Here is an 18,032-nt window from a genome sequence, read left to right on the forward strand (position 1 = left end):
CCAAAGACACAACGTGGCAACAAGATCAACATGGACAGCTACCTTCGTGTTTTGCTATGAGTTACTTCTTGAATTCAATAGTGCTTCTCACCTTGTTTATCAAAATGCTGGCACTTGCAACTTTCTTTGTCTCCATTTTGGGTTGTTGTGCAGCTGTGAGCAACAGAAAAGCAGAAACTTGATGTGAGAAACAAATGAATTCAAGAAATAACTCAAAGGCAAAACATAAAGGTGGTGTCCATGTTGATTTTGCTGCAACATCGGCTCTTTGTCAACACGCCATCATGTCTTTAATGAAAGTAAAAGTAACCTTAAATGTTCATTTATCCCTTTCATTCATAATTTATATGTATTTGTATGCATTTTGAATTGTCTTCTGCATGTGAAACTATAATTGTAAAACTTTCAACTTTTTGGAACTGATTGATTGGATTTATATTATTACTTACGGGAAAAAAGGATTAGGTTAGAGTAGGTTTTGGTTAAAGTCGGACCTTTTGGAAAGGATTAATGACGCTAACCAAGGTTCCAGGGCATTGTACTTAGTTAATTGTTGTTATGGTTGTAAAATTATGACTGATGATGAAAACTTAGTCGTCATAATATCCTCATTTTCTTATTCAGACTACCAAGCATTGCAAAGCATAGAGTACATACGAGTAGTCCCCTCAGACGTGAAGAACCTTAGTCTGCTTTGTATATTTGGTAGGCATTCTGCAGAGATGATACATTAAGGCAGACAGGCTCCAACCCAGGATGTTCAATAATACATGTCAAATCTTCAATGACCTCCCATAGCTGTCTGGTAACCTACAGTGCATTACAATTGGCAAATATTATCATATTTTGAAAGTGGAAGGGGTAGCCTATGACAAGTTAGTCTGCAGTTTAGCTCTGAGAATGCTGACTATGGAACCTCCAAGCAGGACATATTCTCAGAATCGGTTGGCATGACTGCAGTTTCCACAGGGGAATCTGTCCAAAAACACTAAATGTGAACATTTCACCCAAATTATACATCTTAATAATTTCAAAAGCTAATTAAAGAAGCATCCCTGAATATCCACGAGCAAAAGTCATGAGTAAATTGAATCCTGTTACCTAAAATGCTGAGACATGCTCTTGTAGAGTTCAGTATAATATTAAAAGTCGTAACAGCAACCACCGCAGTAAGCAAGTACACTGGAATCTTGGTTAACATCATTAATCCATTCCAGAAGGCCCGACTCTAACCAAAACATAATCTAACCAAATACAATTTCCCCATAAGAAATAAACCAATGAATCGGTCCAGAAAGCCAAACATGTTAACACAAAGACATTTTTATAGTTTTGCATGCAGACGGCACTTCAAAATGCATATAAATGATGAATGAAAGGGATAATTGAACATTTAACGTCACTTTTACCTCATTGAAGACGTGGTTGTTGACATAGACACACAGACACCACCTTTGTGTTTTTTATTTGTGTTTTTTTCTTTCTTGAATTCAATAGTGTTTCTCACCTTCGTTATAAAAATGCTGGCACTTGCAACTAGTGATGTGCAGATCGATACGGAAATATTGATAAGATCTTTGTGCTCTAAAATTGATTCTCAAATTAAAATATCGATACTTTTCATACTTCAGTCGTTTGAGGTGATGTATCTCATTAATAGGAACACAGTGGAAAATAACTATACTAACGAGATCTTGATACACAGTCAGTGGTATCTACTTTTTCTTCCACCTGTTGAAATGATGGCCGATATGAAACAGAGCCATGTGTGGCGCTATTTCAGCTCCACAACCAACCAAGATGCTGTGTTCGATATTTGTCCAAAAACAGTAAGGAGTCGTGGCAACACAACAAACATCTCAGGTGAATATGAGGCATTTGAGAGGCAGACACACAGTCAGACAGTCAGAGCACAGTGTCAGCTGCTGCTAGGGCACGACAGACATCTCTGTTGGTGTCCTTCTGTGCTGCCGTTAGGTACTATCCAGGTACAAAGGGAGGAAAATGTGAAGCTTTAAGCAGCACTAAGCACTGTTGCTATCAGAATTGTTCAAACCAAATACAAAAACTAAATAAATTCATGCTTCACAAATAGTAGCATTGGTTCAACTTGGAGTAATAATACAGTTAGCATAGGAAACCCATTTATAACTTTCTAAATACGGGTTTTAACACTATTAGAGCCCTGTAGACATGAAATAACACCCTTATAGTCACTGTTACACTCCTATTATTCTTTGTTTACACCACATTAGAACTCTTATGCTGAGGGGGCTCAAGACAGCTGCTAGCTAGCGAGCTCACCAGTTAGCCTCAAATGTATTTCTTCTAAATTTAAGAAGCCAAAAACGTACCACCTTCCACACCAGACGAGAGGAGAACTAACATTTAACATTAAGTAATGTAAGGTAACGTCTCAATGTTTTGTGTCATTACTGCCGCCTTGTGGCCAGAATACTAAATGTCACTTGTATTTCAATATCTTTTGAATAATAATAGACAATAGCTACCACGAAACAGCACTAATTAATTAGTTAATTAATTAATTAATTAATTTTAAATTGGTTCTGAAAAACCATGATATAGTGAGGGAGCGATAATTAAACCGTAATATGAGGAATGACTATATTGTAAATAACGCCACTATACCTCAATATACTTTAAGTAAATACATGCATTGCTTTTGTATTTTGTATTGTGTCTTGTATTTTTATGCTATGATTTTCAATATACTACTTTTTAAAATTTACCAGACACATTAGGTATATTTGCACAAAGTATGGGTATCAGATCGGTATAGCCGATACCAGCCTGAATTTTACTTGGATCGGAAAGCAAATCAGTGGTATTGCACATCACTACTTGCAACTTTCTTTGGCTCAATTTTGGGTCACTTTGCAGCTGTGATCCAAAGAAAAGCAGAGACTTGTAGTATGACTGTGTTAGTTAGCAAAGAACTACTGCTAAAAAGGACGTTCTGTGATAAAAATACATTAGGTACACAGCTGGACTCATGCAGTGTATTAATAATACGACAAGACGTGTGCCATATTGTACGCTAAATCAGAAAATGTACACAAGCTGAGGCAAAATTTTGGTGTATATTTTTGACGTGTACTGAAAAACACACTGACTGTGTGTACGCTAACCGAGGTTCGTCTGTAGTTAGTAATCTGCAATTCTTGGAAAATTTCCACAAAATTACATGATTCATGCTCTTGGACTTCATGCCTGTGGCAAACTTTGGGCTTTCTTGTGAACCAGTTTCAGAAGATGTTTCCTTCTGAGACGACAGCCATGCAGACAGACTTGATGAAGTATGTGGCGTATGGTTTGAGCACTCACTGCAATCAATCATGCTCACAAACAAAAAGTTAATAGGGGTTGGCCTTGTCAAGTTAGATGATATTCAGGAAGCTTCAGTATCACTTACTGAAAAATTCATGTGAATGTATCTACAGTATATATTTGAGTCGGCATGTGCAATGTTGGCATGGAGACTCCAGCAGAAAGAATCACAGAGTGCCATCCAGTCGCACCAGGTGTACATGTGAGGACAATGTCAATGTAGATGGGAAACAGCAGCTGTAGCACGTCCTACAGCTCCGCCCAACTCAGGGACAGGCGAGGTCTAAACAAGAAACACAAAAGCAGGAAATATAACAAAGAAAAAGCAAGAAAGACAGCAAATCAAAAAAAATGACAAACCAAATCAGTGTCACAGCTAAGCGTGACAGATTTGTGAATTAAGTCAAATCATCCGGGTGAGTAATATTTGAAGTAATTGATGGAGAGCCCTCTTGCATCAAGGTTGTGTTCCATCTGCTTTTAAAAATGAGTGGTCTGTTCACATCTGCAGTTTTACCTCAATTTTTAATCACATTTCTGAAATATTTCAGGTTTAAATCATGCCGGTCTTTTAAGGGCTTCAACAATCTTCTGTACATTTTTGAGTCTGGTGACTCTGCTCACCATGTGCTTTTAGACCTGTCATTGTGAGTCATGACATCCTCTTGTTTAGCTTTGAAATGCGTTGACCTTAAAGGCACTGCCATCTCACTTAACAACAACAGTACATCAACATGGTAGATTACGTGTAAAAAATATTCTGTGCCTTTCGTTACCTGAAATAAGGTTGCTAATAGCAACAGTTTGCAGGCCTGGTGAGCTGAATGCCCGGCGAGCGAAGCGTCCGGGGCAGAGGCGAGGCAGGAGGGGCTAAGGCTAGGCTAAAAGCTGGAGCGACTGGGCCACCGCTACCGGCTGCTGGCCAGCGTCCGCTCTCTCGAAGACAGGATGAAGGAGCTGCGAGCAAGGATTGCAGCTCTACGTGAGATCGCAGAGTGCTGTGTGCTCGCGGAGGATGGATGGACGGAGGATATGCCGGACTCGGCGGTCCGGTTGGGGACATTTGCCGCTTGCCGAGGAGATCGGACTTCAGCGTCTTGTGCTTTGGTGCTTTGAAGGCTGTTCCAAGTCCCCATTTTGGAAAAGCTAATGTCTCTTCTGTTGTTGCTTAATTTATTGGTAATAATGTTTCTTCTCTTCTTATTCATTTTCTTGTGTTTTTCTTTCTTTCTTTCTTTCTTGGGAGAATGAACAGAACAAGAATTTCATTGCATAGCAGAACTACCTGCGCAAATGACAATAAAACTCTTGAATCTTGAATCTTGAATCTATATTTCAGTGAGTGAGAAGAGCATCCACAAGAGGTCTGTCTGCTTTAAAAATATTTTAGTTAGGTAAGACTGGAATGCCCATATACAACAATTTAGACAATTTCATTACAGTGCCCTGCAGAAATGTTGGAACAGTGAGGGCATTTTCTTGACTGAAAATAAATAATAATAATAATAATAATGAATTCGATTTTATAGCACTTTTCGAGGTGCCCAAAGCGTTTCACAAAGAAGTGAACCCATTATTGATTCACTCCTCAGTCGCACACTGGTGGTGGTAATCTACATCTGTAGCACAGCTGCCCTGGAGTATTCTGACAAAAAAGTGGCTGCCAATTCACACCTACGGCCTCTCCAACCACCACCAAACATTCATTTTCAGTCATATATGGGTGAAGTGTCTTGCCCAGGGACACAGTGACAGTGACTGGTTGGAGGGAATGAGGATCAAACCGCCAACCTTACGGTTTCTGGACAACCTGCTCTACCTCCTGTGACTCTGCCACCCCAAATTGTTAGGTTTAACATCAAAAGATGAACATGAGACCAGACAGCAACGTTTCAGCTTTTATTTTCAGGTGCTGACATCTGGTTCGGATTCACGACTTAGAAGATAACACCTTTTGTTTGAAGCCACCCTCCCACATTCAATAGAACACAATTGCTTATTCAATCAAACAATAGCACTGAATGTCTGTACGCTCAGTTTCAGATTGGGTAGGATAAGTATTACTTGTGTAGACTGCATTTAGAGGCGAAAACAACATGAAAACCAGAGAGCTGTCTATGGGTGAAAAATAAGCTATTGTGAATCTGAGAGACGATGGAAAATCAATCAGAACGATTGCACAGAAATTGGTCATAGCCAGTAAAATCATTTGGAATGTCCTGTAAAGCAAAGAAACCGCTGGTGTACTAAGTAACAGACATGGACCAATGAAGACAGAAACTTGTTTGTAGCGGTTATGACCAATGTTTGTGCAATGGTTCTAATTGATTTTCCATCGTCTCTGAGATTCACAATTAGTTGTTTTTCATCCATAGACAGCGCTGTGGTTTTCATGTTGTTTTCACCTCTAAATACAGCCTGCACAGGCAAAACATATCCTACTAAATCCAAAACTGAGCATAAACATTCAGTGCCATTTATTGATTGATTGAGGAAGGTAATAAGTAATAGCACACACCTGGGCGACGTAACACCCCTGTCAGTCACATGTTCCAATACTTTGCACATGAAAAATGGGTCTGTTCAAACATAAGGTGCTATCTTCTAAGTTGTGCAACAGATGCAGAGCTAGGTTTTTTCCATGTTACCACACATTTTCTGAAAGCATGCCTAATACTCTCAGAACTCTACACACAAATAAAAACACACACACACAAATGGCAAAATAACCTTCAGGAAAAAAAAAATATGCTGCATCGTCTCTCCTGTTTTTGTTTTTGGCATCCATTGCTCTAAAGCACAAAAGCTTACCTTTTGCCCTTTTATGCTAAGGCTCTGATTGCAAGTTGTAAATATGGCTGACAGGTGTTTGTCCCTGTGATGAGTCAGTGTGCATAGTAGGAAAATTAAATTTAGGATTTGAATATGTGTTCCTTGTGAAAACAAGACCTTTTCTTCATGGAAATTGTGCCAAATGCAGAGAACTGTGTGCAGTGTTTTGGGAAAAGTGTGTTTCAGAACTATAATGTGTATGTAAAGCAGGAATTGTGCTTGAATTGTTTCAGGTCAGTGCATGAGTTACATGTTGTCGTCACTGTATCTCAAGTACCAGTACACAACTGAAAAAAAACGCATATGGAGTAGGTATGGATACAATAAAAAGCTACCTGTTAAATAAGTGGCACTTTTAATACGAGACATGACGCCTGAATGCATCCGAAGGGTAGAAACATACCAAACAGCCTTATTTTAACTTCATAAAACTTCATTTTTGTATTCACAATTGGAAAATTGAAAAACATTATTAATTGAAAACAATAGACAACAACAATAAAGGTGCTAGATGACATTAAAAAAACTATGTGAAAAAAAACTTTCACAACCGACACTGCTACTCATACTTTATTTTGTAAAATAAGACTGTATATAACAATTTCAACATCACTGACTGATGTAATCCACCTAATTAAAAATAATTCACTGAGTAGTAGAAAGCTTGTATTTAAAAAGTTAAAGCAATCCACCACAATGTACATTTTTTCTATGCCTCTGATGAGCACAGTAACCACAAGAATGTTTCAAGACACATTAAAATGTTTACCGACCACATGTAAGAACGGTAGAAAGCTACAGAGGAAAGCCACCAGCAACCACCCGGCTTCTACAACATTAACACCCATTTCCATGGAGCATTCTCTTCCTCTTCCCACAGAGCTAAATGAGCTGAAATAAAAAAAAAAAACACCTTGATGAAGTTAATAATACTACAACACATCAACATAAAATGACAAAGTTTTCATAGGAAGAACCCCTTCTAATCACAATAAAATACAGAGAAATGTGTAAATGTGTAAAAAAGTGAAATGCAATGAATATATTTTTATGCTCTGTTGAAAAAATGGAGAATTATATAGCCAAGCTCAACAACTCCTCCAAACTGGACTTTCAGACAAAAAAAGAAGGTCCATCTTTCTTTCTTTTGTATATCATAAAATGCCCCTCCGTGAATCACCACCTTACCGTGGTGGAGGGGTTTGTGTGCCCGAGTGATCCTAGGAGCTATGTTGTCTGGGGCTATATGCCCCTGGTAAGGTCTCCCGAGGCAAACAGGTCCTGGGTGACGGGCCAGACCAAGAGTGATTCAGAAGACCTTTATGAACACGCACACGAGGAGAGACAGCACCTCGCCTGGACGTGGGATACCAGGGCCTCACCCTGGAGCCAGGCCTGGGGGAGGGTCGGGCTCTCACCCGTGGGGCCCGGCCAGGCTCAACCCTAACAAACCACACGGGATCTACTCCCCCGTAGACCCACCGCCTGTGGGGGCAAGCATAAGGGTCCGGTGCATTGTGCTTTGGGTGGCGGTCGAGGGCGGGCGCCTAGGCGACCTGGTCTTCGGCGACCAAATCTGGTTCTTGAAACATGGAATGTCACTTCTCTGGTGGGGAAGGAGCCCAAACTTGTGAGAGAGGTTGAGACATTCCGACTAGATATAGTCAGACTCACCTCGACCCACAGTTTGGGTTCTGGATCCAAACTCCTCGAGAGGGGCTGGACCTTGTTGTACTCTGGAGTTGCTGCAGGGGAGAGGAGGCGGGCTGGTGTGGGCTTATTAATAGCCCCCCGGCTCGGTGCTTCTGCGTTGGAGTCATCCCCGGTTAACAAGAGGGTCATTTCCCTACGCCTTCGGGTTGGGGAAAGGGTCCTGACTGTCGTATGTGCGTATGCGCCGAACGGCAGTTCAGAGTACCCAGCCTTCTTGGAGTTCATCAGAGGGGTGCTGGAGAGCACCCCAACTGGTGACTCCGTCGTTTTGCTGGAAGACTTCAACGCCCATGTGGGCAATGACAGTGTGACCTGGAGGGGCGTGATTGGGAGGAACGGCCTCCCCGATCTGAACCTGTGCGGTGTGATGTTGTCCTGTCCTCCCGGTGGAGCTGGAGGAGGTGGTCGGGGACCAGGAAGTCTGGGCTTACCTACTAAGACTGCTGCCCTCGCGACTCGGACCCGGATAAGCGGAGGAAAATGGAATGGAATGGAATATCATCAAATGGCCAACTCAGTGTCATGCAACCAAGTCCTTTTTTCTAGTCTTAAATCGAAGAGCTTAGCCAAGGAGTCGAGGGAGTCCAGTTTGGGGGCCTTAGCATCTCGTCTTTGCGATTTACAGACGATGCGGTCCTGAAGGCCTCGAGCTGTGACCTTCAGCATTTACTGGAGTGGTTTGCAGCTGAGTGTGAAGACTCTGGGATGAGACTCAGCACCTCCAAACCTGAGGCCAGGAGTGTAAGTATCTTGGGGTCTTGTTCACAAGTGAGGGAAGGTAGGAGGAACGTGAGGTCGACAGGCGGATCAGGGCAGCGACTGCAGTAATGCAGTTGCTGTACCAGACCCTTGTGGTGAAGAAAGACCTGAGCCAGAAGGCAAAGCTCTCAATTTACTGGTCGATCTATGTTCCTACCCTCACCTATGGTCATGAGCTTTGAGTTGTGACTCAAAGAACAAGATCACGGATACAAGCGGCTGAAATGAGTTTCCTCTGTAGGGTGGCTGAACTCACATTAAGAGATAGGGTGAGGAGCTCAGCCATCCGGGAGGGGCTCAGAGTAGAGCCGCTGCTCCTTCACATCGAGAGAAGCCATTTGAAGTGGCTCGGGCATCTAGTCCGCCTCCCTGGTGAGGTGTTCCGGGCATGCCCAGCTGGGAGAAGGCCCCCGGGACAGGCCGAGCATACGCTGGACGGATTATGTCTCACAGCTAGCCTGGGAACACCTTGGTGTCCTCCCGTTGGAACTGCGAGAGGTGGCTGGGGACTGGGAAGTCTGGACTTCCCTACTGACACTGCTGCAACTGCAACCCAGATCCGGATAAGCAGAAGAAAATGGATGGATGGATGGATAGTCATTTTTCATAGTCATTAACTCAGGCAAAAAATATGTATGTATATTTTTGATTAATAATAGGCCGTATTCAACCACAAAACAGCATGATTTATGAATACATTTTTGAAAAACCGCAATAGAGTGAAATCGCGAAAGGAGGAGGAGCCAGGTGGCAAGGAACGACTGTACTTAAAAAAAGAAAAGTAGAAAAACTGCTTTTATCCTACTTTTTTTATGTGCTAAATTCACACACATTTTTGAATCAAACACACTTTTGCCCAAACCGTGAACACTATTCGGGTACTTCCATACAATTTTCCAAACCCATCCGCTCTATTTTGCTGAATGTTAATCATATTCTCATTCATTTAACACATTTCACACTGTGATACACAAATTGTAAACACTGGAAGAAAAATGCAAATGCAACTCCAGCACATCCGTCGTCTTTTGCACGCAACAGCTCACAATTGAACACACATTTCTAAAGATGTGATCAGACCCGACGGACAGGATAAAAGTCTGTTTAGAGTCCACAGGTGGCACACGTGACTGGACAAAAACATACAGAGGCAGAGGAGGAAGAAGTCATTTGAGAGCTGGTGGACAAGGAGGAAGGGAACAAGGAAGACCAACCACAATGATTACAGATGAAATTCTGGCAAGTATTGTACCCTCTGTCCTTGCTCATGGGATGACATTATGAGGAGCAAAAAAAGAGTCCAACCCAACTTTCCTTGTTCTGTTCTGTTCCTTGTTTGTTGATTACACACTAAAATTTTAAATATTACACTATTAGCAAAATCTTACACTGAAAGAAGCAAAACATCTGCAACATAACAACAAAAGAAACTAACAAGCGAAATGGTTGACCTGCATCATGGTCTCTGTTTCACACTTGTTGAATGACACTAAAAGGCACTCAATACATTTGTTTCATTTGTACGTGATTCTTTTTTAGGATGACTGCAAGTGCTGATCAGGAGACCTGGTGGATGCTGAAAAATGCCATTGTCATTAACAATGCCGGCTTGGAGTTGTTTGAGTGTGACGGCATTCTTGGCCAAAACCATGTGTATCATCTCTGTCTCTTGCTGTTCTGTGAACATTTTCCAGTTCATTGCATTCAACGTTAGCATCTCGCGGAAAAAACAGGAAACAGGAAGCGGAGGTCCGCTCCGACGCCTGTAGTTTTTCAGAAAACATGTTTTATAGTTTCACAATTAGTTTTACATGCAGAAAACATTGTAAATGCATATAAGTGATGAATGAAAGGGATACATTGACTTTTAAGTTTACTGTTACCTTCAATGAAGACGTGATTGATACAAATTGAAAGACAATGTGGCAGCGAGATCCACATGGACGCCACTTTTGTGTTATATGAATTATTTCTTGAATTCAATAGTGTTTCTCACCTTCTTTATCAAAATACTGGCATTTACAACTTTCTTTGGCTCCATTTTGGATTATTTTGTAGCCGTGAGCAAAAGAAAAGCAGAGCTGAGAAACACTACTGAATTAAATAAACAACTCATGGCAAAACGCAACCAGAACATTGCTGTTACATTCAAATCATTTTTAATCTGTAAAGTAAAATTAAATAAATAATGTACTACTTTGACAGAAGTAGGAATAGTCAAAATTCCCTATTTCCTTCCTCTTGGCAGCTGAATCGGAAGTCACATGAACAAAAGCATAGCTTCCTATGGTAGTGAGATTCGGTGGAGATGTCATCCATCATTTATGCATGGCTCTCCATTACAGGTTCATTTGAATGAGCTTTGTATAACCCTCCCATTTTGAGCTGCAAAGGTCAGTGATTGAATATAGTCCTCATGCAGAAAGGAGCCTAATTTCCCTTTCATAGCTGTGCAGTAATTCCAAGGCTCACATGGCTTTGTGAAAAAACAGCACAGCCTGAATACGCTGCCCAAACGTCTGCATTTTTCTTTCTTGGTGGGATTACTCTCTGTCAATTTATGGTTTGGAATTGTGTTTATTATGCAAAACATTATCCTGTGCCAATCCAATACATCTTTCTGCTGTTTGATTCAGCCCCGCTTGTGCTGAACCATTTCTTGCATCCTTATGGTTATAGTATCAGTTGGCCAGGTTTTGAGGAGGGAATGAGCCTCGAGGGCAATGATTATGCTTTGGTTTTACGCACTCGGATATTGTTTTGTACTCTAGTCTTTCAAATTAACTTGAAACTGATGTCTCCAGGACCCCCAGATGACAATGGGGATGGGGAAGACATTGTGTCTTAAAACAGTGGAGTGGTCTCTAGCTGGAGGGAATACTGCATGTATACAGTCGTGCCATATGCCATTAGTGGGGTAATGCTTTCTCAACTTTCCAACACAACGATGGAGTGTGCAAGAAGAGAACAAGGCCTCAGGCCCAGCTCTTGATTGATGATCCTTTAAGTGATTTAGCCTGCATCTTTTTTTGTACTTGAGAGCAGAGTCAAGTTGAAAGGATGTGCATCAAAGTGATATTGATGCAAGCAACAACTGCAGCTTCCAGTCAAAGCAACAAAATATATGTTTGACCACAGGTGCACACACAGGACTGACTGAAACGGGATCAGGTGGCCTGGCCTGGCCTTTGAAACGGAGCACACAAAGCTCTCCTTGACATAGCAATAGGACTCAGCTACCAGCCTCTCTGCCCTGAATAGAGTGACAAGACGACAAGACTGAGTCACCAACGTGTTGGATTTGTTTGGGTACTCGAGTCCGTGGATTGATATGGCGGCAAGTGGACTAGCTTTTGTAACTTTCTGATTTGAGTTGGTCAAACGAATACCGTACTATTGTCTTAACTAAGTAGAGTGGTACCTCGGTTAGCACATGCCCGACTAAGTATGTTTTTAGGTTAACATAGAAAATCGACTGCAAATTTTTGCCTCGGTTTGTGTACATTTTACATTTGTGTACATTTTTTGTGTACATTTTTTTTCACAAAACATCCTCGTTAGCAGCCTATTAGTTTGCTAATACATGGAAACAAGAACCAGAAGTCATCTCCGTTGCCACTCTATGATGCCATCAGTGTAGTTCTTTGCTAAGTATGCAGTTACTCCACAAGTTTCTGCTTTTCATTTGATCACGGCTGCGAAATAAGCCACAATGAAGCTAAAGAAACTCGCAAGGTCCAGCATTTTGATAAAGAAGGTGAGAAACACCTGGATAAGGAGTGGCATGGGCGACTGAGCCAAGCTGGCTCAAGATGTCCGTTCACATCTTTACTAATAACACAAGATTCAACATTCCAAAGAGTAAATTGCAAGTTTATTACGTGCGAGACAGAAAACCAAGGTTTGGCTGTACAGTGGAAACTTGTTAGCGTTCATCCCGGGTAGTGTTTTTTTCGGTTAACAACAAAAATGTAGGCCACAAATGTGCCTCTGTTTGCCTCGGCATTCTCCTGTTAGCATACAATATGGCGCTTCTTGTCGTGTTGTTAATACACTCCGTCAAATTGTCCTTCTGTGTTGTTAATGTATTTTTTAAATCTCAAACGTTCTTTCTTGTTAGCATCCTATTAGCTAGCTAAACAAAATGGCAACTGGAACCGACGAATTATAGTTGTACAGTACATGCATGAAACAATTCTAAATGCATCTAAATGACAAATGAAAGAAATAAAAGAACATTTAAGATTCCGTTTACTTTCACCGAAGACGTGACTCTTCCCAAACACACGATGTGGCCGCGAGATCAACCACCAACACCTTCCTGTTTTCGGTCCCGTCAAGAATCACGTCATCAATGAAAGTAAAAGTGACCTTAAATGTTCATTTTTCCCTTTCAGTGATCATTTATATGTATTTTTATGCATTTACAATTGTTTAGTACATTTAGTATTTGTTTACTATTATAAAAATGTGTTTTCTGTTAACATTTTTGGTTTTCTGGAACAGATTAATTGAATTGACATTATATCTTATGGGAAAATTTGATTTGGTTAGCGTCCGTTTCAGTCAGAGTCGGACCTACTAGGGCGAATTAATGACTCTAACCAAGGTTCCACTGTAAATAGCATATAAGATATAATATGTGTGAATATGTACGTAAAAATACACACATATATTCACACACTTTGTTCTTTTACTATTCGCCTTTGCTAGCTCCTTCTATGGTATGGGTTAAATTCTTTGTAATTGCCTTTTGTGCATTTTTCTGCATCCTTGTTCCATTTCAGCTTAACTGTTACTTTTTCTTCTTTGTTAAGTTGTGCTTCTCCATCATGCTTTTAGTTATTCAGTTTTGCAACGCCACCTTTTGTGAACTTTAATTTAGCATGCCTAACTTATTTACTTTGTGTTTGCATTGCCAATCTGTGTGAGCAATCAATAAAAAAAACTATTTTTTTCTGCACGTTACCTCTGTCTCTGCATCTGGTGTCCAAACCGAACACAAACTGTCAATTCAGAAAAAATCAATTTGTAATTTGGCTGCATACTAATAGTTTAATTTAACTTTCTAATTATGATCCCTTCAAGGGAAATTCAATTTACACTCTGCTGAATATAAAGTATATGAATTGCACACCACACAGTGAAACCACGCCACATGCATGCAGGCAAGCAAGGAGAGATTTTAGAGTGATGGGTTAGTCACCTATGTCACTCGTCTTTGGTGTCATCAGCGGCTGACTCGGCTGAAAGATGTGAACACAAAACACGTTTTTTTAGTTTTACATACATAAAACGAGTTTAAATGCAAATAAATGACAAATAAAAGGAATAAGTGAACATTTAAAGTTACTTTTACTTTCATTGAAGATGTAATTTGTGAGTTTTGAGTGTTCCCAAAGACACAATGTAGCAGCGAGACACAACACGGACACCATCTTCCTGTGTGGTTATGAGTTATTTCCTGAATTAAATTAAATAGCGTTTTTCACCTTCTTTATCAAAATGCTGTCACTTGAAACTTTCTTTGGCTCAATTTTGGGTTATTTAGGTTAGAAACACTATTGAATTTGAGAAATAACTCATGCCAAAACAGGTATGTGGTGTCCGTGCGGTGTCTCGCTGCCACATTGTGTCTTTGGGAACACTCAGATAAAGAATCACGTTTTCAGTGAAGGTAAAAGTAACCTAAAATGTTCATTTACCTCTTTCATTCATCGCCTGTGAATATTCTCATTCATCCAGGCTATTGTATTCTCAGGGTATTAAAAAAATCACACCTGGACTGTTCAGGTTGTCTTTGAAGACGTTTCGCCTCTCATCCGAGCAGGCTTCAAGCTCAAAGAATAGGTGGGACACACATCCGTCAGACCAGGTAGGACAGGTCTAGTCTGAGAGCCTGGTGCAAGATCCAATCTATGAGTAGATAAATAATGTATTACATATTTTCTATAAGAATACAGTTGTGTTTCTTGTGCCTTGATTATGTTAGTTTTGGAAAGATTTTATTTTTAGGTAAAGGGATATTGTTTAAAATACATGAATTTGCTGATTATTATTTTGATTGGTAACTTTTATGTTCTTATTTTATTGCATTAAAACTCCTCAATGAGATCAATAAAGTTCTTATCTTAGCCATCTGAGAAGATCAAATACGTAGTTGTCGGTGCCGAACTAAGTATAGTGTATTAGTGCATGTGTGAATGTATAAACGAGAGGCATTAACTGACATATAGAAAGACGCTTTATGAAAGTAAGTACATTTATTTGTATTCACTTACAGCGCAGCCTTGCCGTATCCAATATGGCAGCAACTGGAAGAAAAATGCAAATGCAACTCCAGCACATCCGTCGTCTTTTACACGCAACAGCTCACAATTGAACACACATTTATATGACGGCGCTCGATGCGGCGTCAACGTATACGGTTTTGATAACAGCACTTCCTGTTTCCCAGCATGCTTTGCTGTACTGTTGTTGTAAATGGCTGCTGAGTTACACGTTTAGGGCTCACATAGCTGTTGATTATTCAGCATTATTTGTTGGTAGTGTCTTGTCTGTTGTTATCTACCTATTATATTACGTTGCTGAGTGATGTTTTTTTTTTTTTAGCTCTTCAGTGTTGCTGATGTTGCAATTCGGCAATGTTGACGGTAAAAACTCTATATTTGCTTTCAATGTAATAAAAAACCAATACTGATGTTGGCTGATATCACATTTTTATGTCAATATCAGGCCGATAATTATGAGCGCACTCAAAACGTGAATTCAACTTAAAAGACTTGGTGTCTATGAATGCACCCCCTCATTGCTCATAATTGCATGGTTCAAGTATGTTTCAAATATTCTTCAGTTAGCGTCCGTTTCGGTTAGAGTAACACCTTCTGGGATGAATTAATGACACTTACCAAGGTTTGATTTCAGAATTATAGCCTTTATGACCAGGATTGAAGTTGATGAAAAGATATGAAAAATATTATTACATTACACATTACATATTATTATTGCAACATTTTTGAAGAGGATCATCTTTGTCCCTTAATGGCACCAATTAAACGATGTAGGTTATATTGTGTAATATATATATCTTGCAGTAAAGCAGGAGTTACTGTGACGGTCACCTGCTGCTGTGCCCCGTTCTCTCTCTCTCTCTCTGTCTCTCTCTCTCTCTCTCCCACAGCTGGACGTGCAGCAGGAGCCGGGACAACTGGACACACCGGCAGCTAATTAATCCTTCCCCTATTTAACTCGGAGTAGGGGCAGCTCTCAGCCGCCGGTTTCTTCCATGACTGCTCAGACAACGCACTCGCGGCTCACCAAATCGCTCAAGCCATTCAAGATTCGGCGTCTCCACAGCTGGGTGTTCCAGTTGACCGAGCCTTTTGCAAACTCTCTTGTGTTTTGGACCTTTTTCCCTGGGGCTCCACAAGCTGCGGACCCCAGCGCCTTCAGTTCACTCCTGTGATTTCCTCCACGCTGAAAAGCAATTAAAGAACTGTCATCCACTTACAGTAACTTGCTTCCGCATTCCGTGGTCCTCCGCACACGTAACCGTAACAGTTACAGCCTGCCGTACGCGTTACCACACGCACAGGCTCTGCAATTTTCGGGAAATTTGTTGGCTGTGGCCAGCATGCAGAGGAAGTAGGGTACCAGAAGTCAGGTGCATTAATATCGGATACGCGATGTGAGCAGCCGCCGTGCATCCACGGAGGTTGGGAGAACTTTAGTGTACAGCTGGAGGAGCCACTGCCACGGCCGGGCAATGTACACAATGTACTTTTAAACTTGCGACACACGCACTCCTCCTCTGTCTTGCTCTTGCGACTTGGCTGCGTCCAAGGTTTTCTTGCGTGCACTCAGAAAAAATTTGCACCCCAATTTTCTTCCTACGGGCTCTGCGTGCTGTCTGCGGGTTTAAAAATCTGTGCGAGCAAAGGGCTTGTCTCTTGCAATTTTCCCCATTTGTGCACGTAGCCAACACGTACGAGCACGTACGTCAGCATGTAACTCCCCATTATGACACACTCAACACTCCTCTTCTCTCTTGGTCTGGCTTTCATAAGCAGGCAAACAGCACTGCCCCCTACAGCCCAACCGCTGGTTAGACCCATACACGATAATCCTGTCAAACAAACAGACGTGAATATATACATAAATGGAGGAAAACCATGTCAATAAAATTATGTAGTTTCAAAAATTCTTATCTCCCATCCTTCTCATGTGTCTGGCTAAAGTCACAAGTAAATGCGCAAGCAATGCCCGTGTCGACGTCAGCCAGCCAGTCCAAGGGGTGTCCAGATAAGCGGATTCCATTGTATTGTACAATAATGTATGCTACACACTGGTGACACAAGAGACAGTAAGCACGTGGAGCATCACCACCCAGCTTTGAAGAAAATACTACAGGTTTGAGCATGTCAAGTAGTGTTTTAGAGCTGTAAACGGCTAAACAGCATGCGGTGTGCATCTGTTCACTACACTCCCGCATCCTCTGTTGTTCTGAGCATGTGCAGCCAGTGTGAGATGACACTGGCTAAAAAAAAGATGTGTTTTTCTTTGTTGGTTTGGAGAATGATGGGAAGGGGGCACTTATTCTGTGCATAAAATAAAAATGCGTACAGCATCTGCAGCCATGATTTCCAAACACAGATTAAAACAAAAGGCAACCACTTTAAAAGCTTTTGAAATTAATTAATGACCGTAACTTATGTTAGCTTGACGAAAGTGCTGCACATAAAAGAAAAATACACACACTGATGCTAAACACAAAAGCACCCGAACTACTACTTTGATCTCTTCAGCCGCCTGGAAGACGACTGAGGAGTAGTGGGCGAAATGTGAGGAAATTACATCATGACCATGTCAAAGTTTACGCAATCGCAATAAAATTAACAAAATAAAGACTCCTCATAATAAAAAAGTACACAGTTAGATATATCAACCACAAAATCTGAACAAATAAAACATGAATTATTGAATTAACACATCGATTACATCCTCCCCTCCTAGAATTCACCAAAATGCAGACAATGCATTTGTTTATCCGTTCAAAACACAAAGCACTGACCCAAAACACTTGGTCAACCCACACAACGTGGACATCTGGCTAGGATTCACTGAAAGCCTCGAAGCCAAGGGTGTCCAAACTTTTTCCAGATTAAAATGAAAAGCTGCAAGGGCCACTTGATATTTAGTAAGCCAGCACATGTTCGTATTGGTTCATTATCAGCATACTTTTTTTGGTACGATGTCGGTACGTGAGTGATGACGTGCTCCACATACAGCAACAAGCTTGCTAGCTCAGTATGTCCGCAGTCTGGAAGTTCCAAGTTTCGCCTTCGGATTGCAATATGCCATTTAATCATTCTAATCTAAGA

The sequence above is a fragment of the Dunckerocampus dactyliophorus genome, chromosome 4, assembly GCF_027744805.1.
Source record: "Dunckerocampus dactyliophorus isolate RoL2022-P2 chromosome 4, RoL_Ddac_1.1, whole genome shotgun sequence".
In the NCBI taxonomy this organism is placed as follows: domain Eukaryota; kingdom Metazoa; phylum Chordata; class Actinopteri; order Syngnathiformes; family Syngnathidae; genus Dunckerocampus; species Dunckerocampus dactyliophorus.